Raw genomic sequence first — 17,556 nt, 5'->3', positions numbered from 1 at the left:
TCTTTTTTTAGCTACTGCTGATTTTAAAATACCTGCTTTTACATTGATAATTTAAATCTTTTATTTAAACCGCTCAGAGTTTTTCCTACAATATGCATTTTGTTAAATGAATAATAATAATAATAATAATAATAATAATAATAATAATTTATTATTTATACCCCACCCATCTGGCGGGGTTTCCCTAGCCACTCTGGGCAGCTTCCAGCAGAATATTAAAATACAGTAATGCATCATACATTAAAAGCTTCCCTAAACAGGGCTGCCTTCAGATGTCTTCTAAAAGTCCGACAGTTGTTTATTTCTTTGACATCTGATGGGAGGGCATTCCACAGGGTGGGTGCCACTACCGAGAAGGTCCTCTGCCTGGTTCCCTGTAACTTCACTTCTCGTAGTGAGGGAACCACCAGAAGGCCCTCGGCGCTGGACCTCAGTGTCCGGGCAGAATGATGGAGGTGGAGACACTCCTTCAGGTATACTGGACCGAAGCCGTTTAGGGCTTTAAAGGTCAGGATCAACACTTTGAATAAAAAACCCAAATAGACTCCCTTCATCAGTGGCAGATTTTGGTCTCCCAAATGGAGCCTTTTTGTGTTCCGTTCAACATCACTGTTGAAGCGCCCCCTGTGGTGCTGGTGTCCAGTGCAACTACCCTAAAAATGCCTCTGCCCTCATGCCTGACAGCTGTCCAGAATGCCTGAGGGTGATGGGGGTTGCAGAAGGCTGCTTTCAGCTACTTTACAAGCTGAAATTTACTTTCATCTCTCTTAAAACCTCACTTAGAAAAGGTACAGTTCTAATGCATTCTCACCTTCTTCCAGTAAAATAATAATAATAATAATAATAATAATAATAATAATAATAATAATAATAATTTTATTTATATGATGCCCATCCAACTAGTATGCCCCAGCCACTCTGGGCAGCTCCCAACAACATAATTAAAACATGAAACAATAAAACTTCCCATGCTTATCCATGCTCATTTGAGGCTGTCTTTTGTATGTCAGATGGACTCTTCGGTATAAGTATATGTGACATTATAATTTCCTTTTGACAGAAGAATGACAATTTGTATTTCCTGGGTTTCCATGTGACAACTCACAGTAAAATTTGTAAAACTGACCATTAATTCCCTGGGAACAGATTTAAATTCTGTGGGCCCCCGACACTGGGTATATATAGTCGAATTTTCTTTTTTTAAAAAAATTATGATTTTATTGATACATCAGGACAACAACAACAAAACAATCTTCTTGTTCCAATCTTCCCGTTGATCATCTGGGCATCCTGAACTTCCACTGAATCATTAAATCAGCAATGAAAGAAGAGGCACAAGAGATGCAGAGGACATTGGGAAAATTTACAGCTATTTCCATTGCCATATTTGAATCTTTCAACAACAAAGGGTGGGTGGGTGGGTGTGGCATATACTCCTGTTTGGACCAAATGGCTGTTCCCTTTCCCCAAGTGGTTTTCAGGTCTCTGGTGGAGGTGACTATACAGGCACAGCGGAGAAGGAGGGAACATCTGGAAACTGTAAAACTAGGGGAAACAAACCAAAGTTAACTTGCTTCATTATGTATAGATACTGGTGAGGTAGCTTGACGTAGCATTCTGCTAGCTGAAGATCCCATACTCCACTTCTGCTGATCATGAGATGAGAGCTCCTCTCTTCACCAGACATCTGTTTCAGATCTTAGCAGCTGGTGGACTACAAGTCACAAGCATAAGCCTTCCTGACATTTCCAAAGAGGTTTCCTCCATCAGGTGAGGTCCTTTCTGCACAAGCAGTTGGGTCTTCTGCATCTTGGCCTTTCTGTCAGCATCCTCTGTGCACTGATTACCTTCTTATTTTGACATGTGATCCTACAGGAAAAGAAAAACGAAGCAATGGTCAGTTTGCTATGGAAACCATTGTGCCATTAAAAAAAAACAAAAAGCGGAACTATACATTCTTTCTCCCATTGACAAAGGCACTTAACATTTGACAGATGAAATAAATTATGTATGTGTTTCATTTTGACATGCATGGATCTTGCTTCAGCAGAACAATCCACTTCAATAGCAAGACTCTGGAGGGCTAACTCTGACCTCAGCTTGATATTGAACAGCCACCAAACATATGGTTGTGGAAATCGGGGATGGACAGCTGTATTTTCTATCCAGGGGGATCTGTTGGAGAAAATCTGTCAGAGGAAGCATTCTGGCTATGAGCAGGGCCAATGCCAGTGACTGGCAGGTCAGAGCCCTTTCTCTTTCTTTCATCCCTGTTTTCCTCCCTCCTTCTGCTACCTTAGACAGTGGTACCTCGGTTTACGAACAGCCCTCTTTACGAACTATTCGGTTTACGAACGCCGTAAAACCGGAATTAGTGTCCCAGTTTGCAAACTTTACCTCGGTCTATGAACGGAAGCTAAACGATGGAAGGGCACCGGCGGCAGGAAGCCTCATTAGGGAAAGCACACCTCGGTTTAAGAATGGATTTAGTTTAAGAACGGACTTCAGGAACGGACTAAGTTCGTAAACCGAGGTACCACTGTATTCTAAAATTGTATCCATCAATGCACCTACGTGTCTATGTTACCATGTATCCATCTATGTATCTGTATCATCTGTGTTGATTTATGTATCCATATATCTATGTATCAATGTATCAATCTATGTATCTCTGCATGTTTCTATGTATCTAGCTATCCATCTGTCTTCTTCTACTTCTTCCTTACCAAAAGGCCTGATCACTTGCAGAGGGCTTTTGAAATTAGGCTGAGGACCAGATAAAATTAGGCAGAAGGTCCCACGTAGCCCTAGGGTTGCAGGGAGCCCACCTGCGACCTAGACTATGCAGTGAACTAGACGTGAAAGTGGCAAAATTGGTGTGTTGGAAGCAAGATGCTTCTTAATTCCTATAAACTCTGTACTTTAAAGAGCAGGCAGGGGGAGCTTGCATAACCCTTTGCCCAGTTGTGATTTTCCTCCTTGGAGCTACCAGCCCTGGTCTGGCTCCAATTCTGGAAGGGAAGATGCAACTTCAAAGTGAGGGGACATGGAAAGAGAAAATCTCCCATCACTTTCTTTCGCCCTTTAAATCACCACCTTCAATTTACAGGAATCTGAATTCAAACAGATGGGTAATGTCCCTATAGTGGTTGGGTTCATAGCTTTTGGAACCAGGTATTACCATAGATTAGCACCACAGCTACAAGCTCTACCCTTGGCCTTCTCCTTGGCATTGCATGCTGGCTTGAGTGCTGAGATCCTGGCTTGAATTAAGTTAGGTCTGAACTGGGAAACTCAAGCTGAATATGGTTTAAGGAACTAGGAATATAAACCAGGATCTAAAGCACAAGTAGCATCCAAATCATGGCCAGTGTGTAGAGGGAGACTGAAACGCCCTTATGAAAATGGGGAGATGCAAGTGTATCCATAGAGCACATTTTAACTAGATTTCACAGTGAGCTGGGACTAATTAAATAGGAGAAGCAGAGCAGCACATATTATATAGGAGCATCCGTTATGCCAAAATACTTATCATGTATGATAATGGCAGACAAGCTTGTAAGCAGTAGAAGTCTCATTCTGAGCAATCCTCGTCTAACTCACAAAAGGCAGAATTTTCACAAGAGGGAGTGATTCCTTGACCGAATTGGATTCATGAGCAGTGTTTGAAATTGGCCAGGCACCAGGCGCATTTTGCACCTGGCTATCAGCCACTTGTGACCAAGTGAAGATGCCTGGGCACCAGGATGGCACCTGATGTCTCCACCATCTGGAGGGTCATGCCTGAGGATCCTTGAATCTGGCCTGTTTTCATACACGAGCAACACATGCTGTAGAATTCTATCCGTTATATTTTATCTGCACAATCAGAATGAATTTCAGGAACCAAAAAGTCATATCGGAAAATACAACTTTCGATTTGCCTGGCCCCGCAAATGGCAACAAGGCATTCTGTTTTGGCAACTGTAACCCTGGTTTAAGAAGCCATTTGGCACCTAGCTTATATGTCTGAGTTTCTAACACTGCTCATGAGGGAAGGAAATATAAGAGCAAATTAAAAAGCAGTCAGTTTCTTTAAAAAAATAGTAAAGGTAAAGGTAAAGGTACCCCTGCCCGTACGGGCCAGTCTTGACAGACTCTAGGGTTGTGCGCTCATCTCACTCTAGAGGCCGGGAGCCAGCGCTGTCCGCAGACACTTCCGGGTCACGTGGCCAGCGTGACAAGCTGCATCTGGCGAGCCAGCGCAGCACACGGAAACGCCGTTTACCTTCCCGCTGGTAAGCGGTCCCTATTTATCTACTTGCACCCGGGGGTGCTTTCGAACTGCTAGGTTGGCAGGCGCTGGGACCAAACGACGGGAGCGCACCCCGCTGCAGGGATTCGAACCGCCGACCATGCGATCGGCAAGTCCTAGGCGCTGAGGTTTTACCCACAGCGCCACCCACGTCCCCTTTAAAAAATACTTAGTTGTTAAACCCAGATACAGATGCCTATTGATAACATCCTAATGAAGAAGCAGGTCAAGGCTCCTGAATTCTCCATTTTACCTCTGAAAAATCACTGGTGTAAATGTGACCTTATACAGTGGTACCTTGGGTTACATACGCTTCAGGTTACAGACTCCGCTAACCCAGAAATTTTTCCTTGGGTTAAGAACTTTGCTTCAGGATGAGACCAGAAATCGTGCAGCGGCGGCGCAGCAGCAGCAGGAGGCCCCATTAGCTAAAGTGGTGCTTCAGGTTAAGAACAGTTTCAGGTTAAGTACAGGCCTCCGGAACGAATTAAGTACTTAACCTGAGGTACCACTGTATCTCCCCTGTCCTCTTACAGATACATGAATCATCCAGAATTAATTTTAATGCTAACTTATTTACATCCTAATGTGCTTAACAACTATTCTTCCATTTCCATTCTTTTCATTTTCTTACATCCTCGAAAATAGCATTATTAAAAGCACTCCAGTGCTGCAACACTGAAGCTCTATTCATTCATTGGGTGGGGGCGGGGGGGGGGAGATACACAGAGTAGCAGGATTGTGAGAATGAGTCCATAAATGTGGCTTGAGAAATGCCGGACTGGAGGAAGTGGGCGGGGTGGGGGGCGAGAATCTATCCTCTCCCCACCACCACCACCACCACCATTTAAAACACCATATCCAAACAAAAGGCTACTTGAAACATGTTGGGCTAAATCTGTATCAAACTATATTCCAAATGTGTTATGCAGTTTTGGAGTGGCACGTTTTATCAGTAGAACGAAATGAAAAGAACAAAGTTTATCTCGGACTAAGCTGTGTATTATTTTTTTTTAAGAAAATAAATAAAAAATTACGAAACTTAATAAATATTCAGCCAGAAACTGTAAACACAATCCTTATGAGAACTAGTTCCAAGGAAAGTAGAAACCAAGAGAGGCAGTTTTGTCTAAACTGGCACGGAGTACGGGACACGCTGACTGTGTCGTTCCCCTAGAAACATTAGATTAGAAATAAATGAGACTTTGCCCCAGGATGCTAACACGAAATGACTGGCCACAACCACGTGGCCCTAGTTGGCACTTCCTTTCCGTTGCCTGGAAACAGCATGCGCTTGACAGAAGATGATAAACAGAAGGCCAGAGGGAAGAGGTTCTGCTTTGCCACTGTGCTCAGTAGAACTAATTCTGGGAGGGAAAGCTGAATTAGGAATGGGTGGTGGTGAAAAAGGAAATTAGCTTGGACAAATAACCGTCGCGCACACTCCCTCGCAGGCGAAACAAGCGGGCTCTGTTATGCTTTTAGGGGCTAACAAGACATACCTTCCAGCATCTGGGCAATGTTTGACCAGCGTGAAGCCAGAGGCCAGAAACTTTAACTCTTGGACACAGTTGTGTCTGCCTATAAGTATACCTGGTTTCTTGTTGTACGCCTCAGTGGTAGGATTTAAGATGCTGAAAAATTATTTGGGTCCTAGTTTTAAATCGGCACTGCTTTTGCCATTTGGTTGGTGATCTGACTTAGGTTGTCCAAGACAAGGGGCTATCTCCCTTTCACTTTCCTTGTCACTTACTGGTAGAGAGTTTTGCTCTCTCTACTCCCCACCCACCTCTCTGCCTCACTCTGAGGAAAATGGATCCTTCCTCAGTGCCCGTGCTCTAGAAATTATCGTTTAAATTGCAGCTGGACTCAAAAGTCACTTTAGCAGTTTTGATTTTATTTTGCTGATTTTTTTTTTTAAAAAGGAATTCCTAGCTACTGTGGGAAAAATGGCAGTGGTGCAGACATTATTCCTGACCACCTCACCAAAAAATGTTTCATCCTGAGGAAGGACTCCCCCTGGTTATGACAGGATGAAATTGTCTCAGTGAAGAAGCGGCTCAAAGCAACCTGCCCAACTATTAACAGTGAATTACGTCTGTCCTATAACTATGAGGGGTAGCGATACATCCTGGGATTATCACCACTGCTTTATTCATTGAGCTTTTTAATGTCACTTTACACAAGCATTTCCAAATAGTGCCAGTGGTGATCTTTCCCTCCATGGCTCCTAGCTCCACAGCTGCGGCAGGGAGCGTCTATGCCAACCGAGGTGCAGGAGTGATGAAAAGATCAGTCTCCCCACCAGCATTTACTGCCTTCACAGTGAGAACTGGGCTCTCCTGCACCTTTAATTGGCTAAGGAAAAACAAGATACGGATCTGCCTATTCCATATTAAGTACATATCTAATTGGGACATGGGTGGCGCTGTGGGTTAAACCACAGAGCCTAGGACTTGCCGACCAGAAGGTCAGCAGTTCGAATCCCCGTGACGGGGTGAGCTCCCGTTGCTCGGTCCCAGCTTCTGCCAACCTAGCAGTTCGAAAGCACGTCAAAGTGCAAGTAGATAAATAGGTACCGCTCCAGCGGGAAGGTAAACGGCATTTCCATGCACTGCTCTGGTTTGCCAGAAGTGGCTTAGTCATGCTGGCCACATGACCCGGAAGCTGTACACCAGCTCCCTCGGCCAATAAAGCGAGATGAGCGCCGCAACCCCAGAGTCAGTCACAACTGGACCTAATGGTCGGGGGTCCCTTTACCTTTACCTTACATATCTAATTGGGCATAGAAAGGCTGAACCCGTATCTATCTCCATTCTCATATGGCAAATTCAGTGATAAGCCTGTTTTACTCCATGTTTCCCTAAGAATGGCAGAAGCTGAGAAATTTAAAGCCAACCTTGGCACAGCCGTTCTTTTCTTTTGTTTTCTAACTGTGCAAGCTGGAAAACAACACTCTGTTACTTCCTGCTTTAGTATTTGAGCTAGTGCAAATATTTCTCAATGAGAGTAATAAACATGCCTCTATACACATGCCCGCCCCTCTTATGGTTCTTTGCACAAGGTGGTGCAATGGCAGTGTGCGCTGCTTTTGAAGTTTCCGTGGGCTCCTAAGTATCCTGCTGCAATCAAAGCCCCATAAAGAGCAGAATTATCACAGGCCCTGCGCAGAAAGCTGTTACCTGTTATCTCACCCTCTCAGGTAATGTTGCTCCTTCTGCGGCTTGTTTGAAAGTGTGTTGCCAGGAGAGATCAAAGCTCTTTCCCGAAATGCCCCACCCAAGGCTCAGACGTAGGTGCCAAGCAGCCTTCCAACAGGGACACAGGAATGCCGCTGTGGAAGTCAGGATTTCAAATCCTTGCTCCAGAGATGGCAGTAATAAATCTTTAGCCAGTTTTTTACAAGTCAAGCGTTTTCTGCCTCGGAACGAAGTACAGTCATAGCAAAAAATGTGAGCAGATGCCAAGATCCAGGGTGGAAATGTCTGCATACCACCGTCACTACCGCTGCTGCAAAAAATGAAAGGTTGTTTGCGGCAACTTTTCACCCCAACTGTCTCCCATTTGGAGTTGTTATCGCCAGTATCCCAGCCTTGGAGACAGCAGTAGCTGCTGCTTCCCTTCCCATGAAAAGAGCGCACAATATACTGCAGCAAGGAAAGGGAAATGGTTCCTTGTCCCTACTGTAAGTTAAGAAAACTTGGAAGTCTTCTCAAGAGCCACTTGCTGCTGCCCATAAGATTCTGAATCTTTCTGGGAACCGCTTAGGGAGACGCAAGTAGCAACGAACATTAGTGCAGCACTAAACTGAAGCCAGCTAAATTATTTGTTTGCTTTGTTTCTGACGTTTGTATACCACATTCTCCTCCAAGGAGGTGTACATGGTTCTCCCCATTTATATCCACACAACAACCATGTGAGGTAGGTCAGGCTGAGATGGAGCAGCAGGCACAACATCACCCAGTGAGCTCAGTTCCGGCAATCCTCTCAGGTGGGCGCCATTGCCATTACAGTGGTACCTCGGGTTAAGAACTTAATTCGTTCTGGAGGTCCGTTCTTAACCTGAAACTGTTCTTAACCTGAAGCACCACTTTAGCTAATGGGGCCTCCCGCTGCTGCTGCTGCGTCGCCACCGCACAATTTCTGTTCTCATCCTGAAGCAAAGTTCTTAACCTGAGGTATTAATTCTGGGTTAGTAGAGTCTGTAACCTGAAGCGTCTGTAACCTGAAGCGTCTGTAACCCGAGGGAGAACAAGGGAGGCATTCATGGTGAGTCCCGACACCTCTTTTTCTAGAAAAATATCAGTAGCAGTAGTGTTTCCATGTGAACCCTTCTCCGGGGGAACTGGGTGACAGGTTCCACATCCCTGGCCAATATGAAAGGGTACCACGCACAATTATTTTATTGGATTTATAGACCAAACCTTCCTCCGTCCCATTTCAAACAGCAAGCTGAATGTGCTTGTACATTTACACACCTACATCTGGATTGAGCTGAGTAAAGAAGAGAGAGAGCCGAGAAGCACATAGCATCCTTTATCGGGGGAAATCAGGCTTATAAACCTCAAGTTACTGCTTTCTGGCAAGGAGGGAAGCTTGGTTACCCAGCAGTTGAAAACTCCCAGAAACACACAGTGAGGCTAAATGATTCAGCCAATGGCCCACACATGCAGCGAGGCAACAAGGTCTCCAGGGTCAAAGAGTCCTGGCCTCCAACCCCCACGCTCTTCTTCTCTAACCCCCAAGTCACAGAGATTCCCTCAGGCCATAAGAGGAGGCGGCATAAACTGCTAGAGTTGGAGCTGGCCTCCGTACAAGGGCACAAGCTGTAAATGTGCAAATTCCACCTCAAGCAGCGGGACAGGAAGACATCCGTATCCAGAGAAAACAGCAGAAGGACCAAGAATAAAAACAATAATAATATGGATCTAGATCTATCTGCTTGTCACAAAGTTCTCCTGTTCCTCCACATCCTTCTATTAGTTCAGCAAAGCATGCGCTCGCTCTTCAGCACAGGGTGTTTTTTTCTGATTCAGGAGGAGGGGAAAATCCTCTTGCTGGGACTTGGAATTTTGTTTATCGGCAACTGCAAAACTGTGTGGGCAGAAAAACAAAACAGGAAAGGAAACGATTCTGGCAGTTTTCACCGTACAACATCCCCCTGGCAGCAATTAAAACTGAAAAGCCCCCCTCCCCTTAGCTGCTTTATTTTAAAAAGGCACCCCTTAATCTTGGTTCTGAGTGCGGCAGAACTATTTCCCTCCCTTTTGGTGACAGAACAAGCAGGAAGCAAGCAAGCTACAGAACAAAGCTACCTCCACAAAGTAGCAATGCAAGATTTAGAGTCTATTAGTAAGTCAAAGCTTACTTTCCACCATATCTCAGGGCAGCTTTAGGGAGATTAAACCTTTGGGTTAACTCGCTTCCCTGGCATTCTGTTTGCAAGTTTGCAGTGGATTAATGTGAAGCCAGCAGAACGAAATTTCTCTCTCTCTCTCTCTCTCTCACACACACACGCTCACACACACACAACATAATTCCAGCTTGGTTCTGAATTCACCTGCTTTTAAAGGGGGTGGAGTGGAAAAACAGAACTCCAGTGCCATTTTAGAAAGGTCCAGCAACACAACACAGCACAGCACAACACAGCACAGCACAGCACACTACAATAGAATATCTTCTTCATGGCTGGAGATGTTGGAAGGAAAGTTCATGTCAAGTTCAATATCTTGTGGTGTGTGAAAAGTTTGATCCTCATGCACCCCTATCCAAGGGAATCCAAAAATATGTAGAACTCAAGGTAATGCATCACCTGGCTTAAGCACTGTGAAGTCATGGAGCAGTTCAAGCATCCACATCAAAAAGTTCACAGTAAGGGTTAGGAATAGAGGTGAAATTCAACTCAGTTCACAGCTATCTACGAACTTTGCCATTTCTGAAACAATATGAGAACCTAAACTGAGTCATCCTTTGAATTTTTCAATCAACCAAAGTTTTCAAAACAAACCCAAACATACATTAGGGGAAAGTGATGGGACGCAGGTGGCGCTGTAGTGTAAACCACTGAGCCTTGGGCTTGCCGATCAGAAGGTTGGTAGTTTGAATCCCCGCGACGGGGTGAGCTCCCATTGTTCGGTCCCAGCTCCTGCCAACCTAGCAGTTTGAAAGCACGTCAAAGTGCAAGTAGATAAATAGGTACCACTCCAGCGGGAAGGTAAACGGCATTTCCATGCGCTGCTCTGGTTTTACCAGAAGCGGCTTAGTCATGCCACATGACCCGGAAAAACTGTCTGCGGACAAACGTCGGCTCCCTCAGCCAATAAACGAGACAAGTGCCATAACCCCAGAGTCGTTTGCGACTGGACTTAACTGTCAGAGCATTAAAATTGCATATATCAGTGAAAATAGCATACAATAATGAATTATAGTAGGTGGTATAATATGTGGACATTATTCAAAATTGCATATGAAAATGTGTTTATTAGGAGGAATGCACACTAAAATGCTAGTAATTTGCTGCAGGACTGAATTTAAGATGGGAAAATTGAGAAATAGAGAGATCCAAAATTGACAGACCCTTCCATCCCTAGTCAGGAGTCTATGAAAATGGATAGTTCTCTGCTTGACTGGGATTTAAATCTCACATAGGCTATTATTGGAAAGTTGACTGACCAGAAAGTGGCTAAAGAAGTCAGGAAGAAGAAAAAGGTGAGCTGAAGGAACGGGATAGAGCAATCAGTGCACTGATGTTCATAGACCTGAGGGAAGGGTAAGCGGAGGAGACAGGAGCCTGGGGAACTGGTTTGGGGATTGCAAGCTAAGGAGCCAAGGAGATATAATTTTGGCACGTCTACCCCAAAGATGCAGAACCCGTGGCACTCCAGATGTTGTAGGATGACAACTCCCATTAGCCCCAGCCTGCTAATGTCAGGGATGACAGGAGTTGTGATTCGACAACATCTGGAGGGCCACAGTTTCCTCACCATTGGTCTGGAGACTCCTAAGATGGAATCCTGTGTCTAAGAGCAGCACTGAAGGGAGAATTCTGCCAGCTGCTACAGCATTACTGCGGCATTTCTCCTGTCAATCGCAAGAAGGGCACTGAAGGGAAGGAAGTAGAGGAGAAAGATACGGAAACCCACATGTCAGTGTGAATTTCTTCAGCTAAAGGTATCCGGCCATATTTTTATTAGGTGATAAAAATGTTTGTAGTGCCTATGTTTGCTTTTTAGGCAACAAAATCAGAATTTTGATCTCTAGAGTTGGGTAGTTGCCTCTTAGCAGATGTAGTTTTTGGCAGCTATTTTAAAACCTTATCCAGAAATCGATTGTTGGGCACTCACTGACCACTGGCTAAGTGCAAGATCATATTATATACATTGCTCAGTGTACAAATCCTATTTGACGAGCAAGGAGAGGTCATTCAAACGCCAGGCTGGAAGAAACTTAAGCAAACTCTTTATTTCCCAGGACACCTTTGGCTAGCAATTAGTTAATAAGTAACCAAGTCCCAGACAGGTGCTGTCGGCTAAGCTTTAGGAGTTCTTGTTTGGATGAAAGGTGAGTCATTTCCCTTTTATGTTGGTAAATGAATTATGTGTCATGGAAAAGACAGATCCTTTTAAGAAGGCAGCAGTAACTTTTTACACACTCATCTAATACTTTCGCATACAAATTTCACAGTGGGTGATGAATGGGAATTAAATTTTACAATAGAGCTTGGCTCCATAAGGAAGGATGAAAGGAAACATCCAGTTGGATCAGAACCCAATCTCCAGTTCATGTTTTTGGATGTCCTTTATTAACCCAACAAATAGGAACCGGGTTGTGTGCACATTTGTGACGTTTTCACAGACCCTACATATGCCACCATTGCTTTGTGATTTGCTTGGACCTTCACAGAGTCAACTATACAGTCACTGATCTGTTGCATATACCCCATGCAATAGGCAGAGATGGAGGATCCATGAAAGACCTGACCATATCTGAGCAAGAATTTAGCTCTGATGTAGGCATCCCTATATCAGCCTCTCATGAACAGCACCATGGTTTCATTACCATGTGAGCAGACTTCCCACCCACAAACAACACCGTCCCAGTACTGTAAAAGCATAGGGGTCTGCACCTACCACCATGATTATCTTGTCATACAAAATGGTGTCCCAAAAGATTTAGCTAACTTGTGCTGAAGATATGACGAATTCCCCTTCACAACTCCCCACCAAAGTGCCCGTCTCCTGCCAGTAGCTTCAAATCAAGGCAGCACCAACACCTTGCTATTCCTGGATGTGATGATGAGCCATCATTCGGGCAGCCCTCTACTTCCCACAGGTTTTTAACCTCTCAAACTCTTTGCTTGGATCTGTGCCCCTTCCCCAGCCGCCATGTAAGAGCAGGAGCAAGGAATGCCAGTCAAGCTGTCCATTTTTGTTTCCCCCCATATATGGTGGAGGAAGAGCCTGAGCAATTCTGTTATTAACCTGAGATGTACGCTGCAACCATCTCTGGAAACCCCTAATGCTCTCTAGCATGTTTATGTGCATGACTAAAATTGCCATCAGACTCTGTTTCAGAGACTACTCTGCACATTTTTCAAATGAACACCTTACTCGGTGGAGAAGCAGGATTACGGTGGCAAGCCCTGGTCCTCTTTCTAGCGTAGACATGTTCATAAGACTCTCTGCGTAGTCCCTACCTACATACAAACTGCATGCATAGCCAGGGCTGTGTTTCTTAACAGGGTTCCTTGACATGCCATACTGTGTGCAAAGTAAGCATGTAGGGATTGCATGGATGGTCCTGGCTGGGGACTTTACTGTTGCAATCCTGTCATGTTGCACACATTCACTGAATTTTATCCTGTGACCTGCCCTGAGACCTGCGGGTATAGGGCGGTATTCAAATCAAATCAATCAATCAATCAATAATGTGTAACGAACATTGGAAAGTTGATAACCTTTGGTGGAGAAGACGTTTTATTTAGCCAGCTTCCATTTTTACCCATTCCCCATAGTGAATGTTCCTTTACTCTCATATTCAAAGACAGGAAGAACAGCAGGCTTCGTTGCCGTATAGCCATTTATTATAACCCTTTGCATTTGTCTTTTTTTGACTGTAGGCATACCCAGCCTTTTCCACTGATACACATGCACGATAGATGTGAGCTTGGAACTTCATTCCTATTTTACCAACACGTATACCATTATGCGGACGCAGGTGGTGCTGTGGGTTAAACCACAGAGCCTAGGGCTTGCCAATCAGAAGGTCGATGGTTCGAATCCCCACGATGGTGATCTCCCATTGCTCGGTCCCTTCTCCTGCCAATCTAGCAGTTTGAAAGCACATCAAAGTGCAAGTAGATAAATAGGTACTGCTCCGGCAGGAAGGTAAATGGCGTTTCCATGCACTGGTTCGCCAGAAGCGGCTTAGTCATGCTGGCCACATGACCTGGAAGCTGTACCTTCCAATAAAGTGAGATGAGCGCCGCAACTCCAGAGTTGGCCACGACTGGACCTAACGGTCAGGGGTCCCTTTACCCTTTACCTTTATACCATTATGGAATCTTAATACCGTATTTACTTGAATCTAATGCTGACCTCTTTTTTTTCCAAATGACGTTGCGATAATTAAGGTGCGCATTAGATTCGACGACACATTTACATTCGCCAGCAAATACTATTTTTGGTTTTGAGGTTCTGATAACTGGGGTGTACATTAGATTCAATGGTGCATTAGACTCGAGTAAATACAGTAGACTTGAGAAGGTAGATGACTGGTATAGTGTAGCATTTAGAGTGTTTGGCTAGCGCTGAGAAAGATCATTACTTTTGTTGTAACAAATAGCTTCTTCGCCTTGCATCATTGCTAAGAAGGCTGCTGCTCCTTTAAATAGCACATACTGTATGTGTCATATCTGAACTGACAAGCTGATGAAAGAATGAAGAAAATCCCCTTCTCCTTGGTTTCTAAAACAAGATGATAAACACCAAAGTGATGTTAGCACTGTCTAAACCACAATAGGTCTGGAGACAGCTCATTCAACCTGAGCACCTGAAAGATAACCTTGGGGCTTCTCCATTAAGCCCCCTTCCCCAGCTCCAAGGAATGAGGGGGATTCTGTGACTGCTAACTTGACAGGTGTGGTAAGTTAAAATTACCTTTTTCCAGCCGTCAGCTGTCAGCCCCTGCCTTCTTCAATCCTGACCCGGTACCAACAAGATTCTCCCTCTGCCTATAGACGTCGCCTGAACAGAGGAGGCTTGCACAATCCAACCACATGTTCTTGCAGCTCTCCACATTTTAAGGAAAAGGGCCTTAGTAAGTCAGTTTCAGGTTGCTTCTGTGCTTCGTTCACATTTTGTCACCCGGATTTCCTGAAAGAAGCTGCAAGGGGCGGCAGTGGCAGCAACAGCAGCAGCAGCTCCATTTCTCTGGCCCCATAGTCTCAGCATGTACCCATCTTTTCCCAAGCAGCGTCTTCCAGGGCTCAGCAGCTTGTCAGATGAAAGCATTGGCCTAAAAACCAGGAACTGCTGGTTCTACTGCCATGACGCCAGCTAGACATCTATCCCAGGACATCAGCAGCTCCCGTTGCTCTGTCCCAGCTCCTGCCAACCTAGCAGTTCAAAAGCACGCCAGCGCAAGTAGATAAACCACTGCGACAGAAAGGTAAACGGCATTTCCGTGCGCTCCGGTTTCCGTCATGGTGTTCCGCTGAGCCAGAATTGGTTTAGTGATGTTGGCCACATGACCCGGAAAGAAGTCTGTGGACAAACGCCGGCTCCCTCAGCCTGGAAGCGAGATGAGCGCCACAACCCCATAGTCGCCTTTGACTGGACTTAACCGTCCAGGGGTCCTTTACCCAGGACATCAGGAGTGGGAAACATTTTTAGCTCTGAAGGCCACATTCACTTATAGGCTAGCTTCCAGAGGTCACATGCCAGGAGTGAGAGGGGTCAGAGGCAAAGGTGGCAGAGAAATGAATACCAATTTCATCTATGTAAAATAGGCTGCTTCCTACAAACACACACTTCTCCTTATCCTTCATCCAGGCAAGCAAGAGTCCCTTTTATTATTCAAGGACACATTCCATCCAGACAGGGGTTTTCTTTGAGCAGGAGCTCAGGGGAACTGATCTTGAAAAGGATTTCATTTCAGCAAGCCATGATGTGGCCACACCTGTAGTTTCTTTCTCTGGCAGACCAAGCCACCTGATACGCTCATGACTACCAGGAATCTCAGGCAACTTAGGCTGGTTGACTGGCTTGAAGACCCAGAAGTGCCTTGGCTGCAAAAGCAATCCAGGATTTGTTTCCTGGCCAGGCAGAATAACACAGGTGAGAGCAGAAAGAGGGAACACACTCTAACCATAAACAGCATAAATCAGTTTCACGGTTTGGCAGCTACCAAAGCAGCCCATTAGAAGTTATACAATATTTCTTCCAGGCTTTTTGGGATTAAGCTCCTTTGACTCTCAACTTCTTTTTTAGCTCTTTTCTACTCTCAGCCGAAGAGTACTCCTTCCAGTTTTATGAATGAAAACCTCCTTCTGTTGCAGAGGTCTGGATCAGGTGCCAAGGATGCTGTTTCGGTGAGGCTAATTGATGCAAAAAAATAATAGGACGTTAAGCTTTTATACCACCTGCATTTCAAACACGCCATGGCCATTAAGGTAAGGCTTCTCTTCACTAAATGATCAGGGAGATTTTTGTGGGCACAGTGGTGATGGATTGGGATGGGAGGTATCAGCTGGGAGGTAAATCATATCAGAGCCAGAACTAATGAAACCTGTTGTGTTGTTCTCGGAGTTCTGTCTGGAATTCTTCCTGAAGGCACTCCATCAAAGCCCGTTTGCTCCCACACTGCCAGCTGGAAAATCCCCAGGAGGCAGGCATCATCCCGGACAGTTTCACAATCTAAACCGAACTGTTTCACTCCTCAAATATGAGGGGGAAAGGATGTCTGGCATCCTCCGCTATCCTGGGGCTGTGCATTATACAGACGGTTCCTAATGAACTCGTCTAGTCTAACAGGTTCATATGAATCACAGACTTTGTCACAGGAATAGAGGAAGCGGCCTTATAGCATGACAGGCCACTGGTCCATCTGGCTCAGTATTCTTGACACTGACTGGCAGCAGCTCTCCAGGGTTTTAGGCAGGGAATATTCCTACCTAGATATTCTGGGCGCAGTGGTTTTCAACCTTTTTGAATCCACGGCGCCCTTGACCAACCACATTCTTTCTGTGGCTCCCCTGTGGGAGCCACTGACACTGGGGTTCCATTACAGCAGGAGTTCTCAACCTGTGGGTCCCCAGATGTTGTTGGACTACAACTCCCATCATCCCTGACCTCTGATCATGCTGGCTAGGAATGATGGGAGTTGTAGTCCAACAACATCTGGGGACCCACAGGTTGAGAAACACTGCATTACAGGATGTGTGCATGTGGGGATTCCCCTGTTCTATATATACATACAGTGGTACCTCAGGTTACAAATGCTTTGGGTTACAAATACTTCAGGTTACAGACTCCGCTAACCTGGAAGTAGTACCTTGGGTTAAGAACTTTACTTCAGAATGAGAACAGAAATTGTGCTGCGGCGGCAGCAGTGGGAGGCCCCATTAGCTAAAGTGGTACCTCAGGTTAAGAACAGTTTCAGGTTAAGAATGGACCTCCAGAACAAATTACGTTCTTAACCAGAGGTACCACTGTATACAGTTGTATCTTGGTTCTTGAACGTAATCCATTCCGGAAGTGTGTTCAACTCCCAAAACCATTCAAAAACCAAGGCACAGCTTCCGATTGGCTGCAGGAGCTCTCTGCACTCAAGTGGAAGCTGCGTCAGACGTTCGGCTTCCCAAAAACATTCAAAAACCGGAAGACTTACTTCTGGGTTTTCGGCGTCCGGGAGCCAAAGCATACGAGTGCCAAGGCATTTGAGAACCAAGGTACGACTGTATATGGTAGCATTGCAAGAGCCAGCATCCTGCTGCTTGTTTCAAACTGCAGCAATTTGGACCTCACCCTTGCAAGCAGTTTTCATCAAAGCCCGGCTGCGCAATGGGCAAGTGGTTTGGCCGAATGCACACTCATGCTGCTGCTGAGGGTACTGCCACAGCTGCCACATGGGTAGGCTATTAAGATTTTAAAAATTCCCTTTTGGGCAGGCAAGGGGAGGGTGAAGGCATGATTATGGGTTTTCTGTAAGATCTGTGGGCACAACAGAGCTATCAGGGTTGCACCCGTGGCAATACTGGACAG

General features: G+C 45.2%; 1 long non-coding RNA gene across 1 annotated transcript in view; it reads right to left on the bottom strand.

Moving 5' to 3' along the window:
- Nucleotides 1–853: 853 nt before the first annotated feature.
- Nucleotides 854–17,556, bottom strand: part of LOC310755726 — a 110,943-nt gene continuing 94,240 nt past the window's right edge. The window contains exon 2 of the long non-coding RNA XR_014544473.1: nucleotides 854–1,869. This is a non-coding gene — a long non-coding RNA (uncharacterized lncRNA). The remainder of the gene's footprint in view (nucleotides 1,870–17,556) is intronic.

This window comes from Podarcis filfolensis, assembly GCF_964270895.1.
Source record: "Podarcis filfolensis genome assembly, chromosome: 2".
NCBI classification, from domain to species: Eukaryota; Metazoa; Chordata; class Lepidosauria; order Squamata; family Lacertidae; genus Podarcis; species Podarcis filfolensis.
The sequence above is the reverse complement of the archived record's forward strand: the minus strand, read 5'-3'. Positions and strand labels throughout refer to the sequence as shown.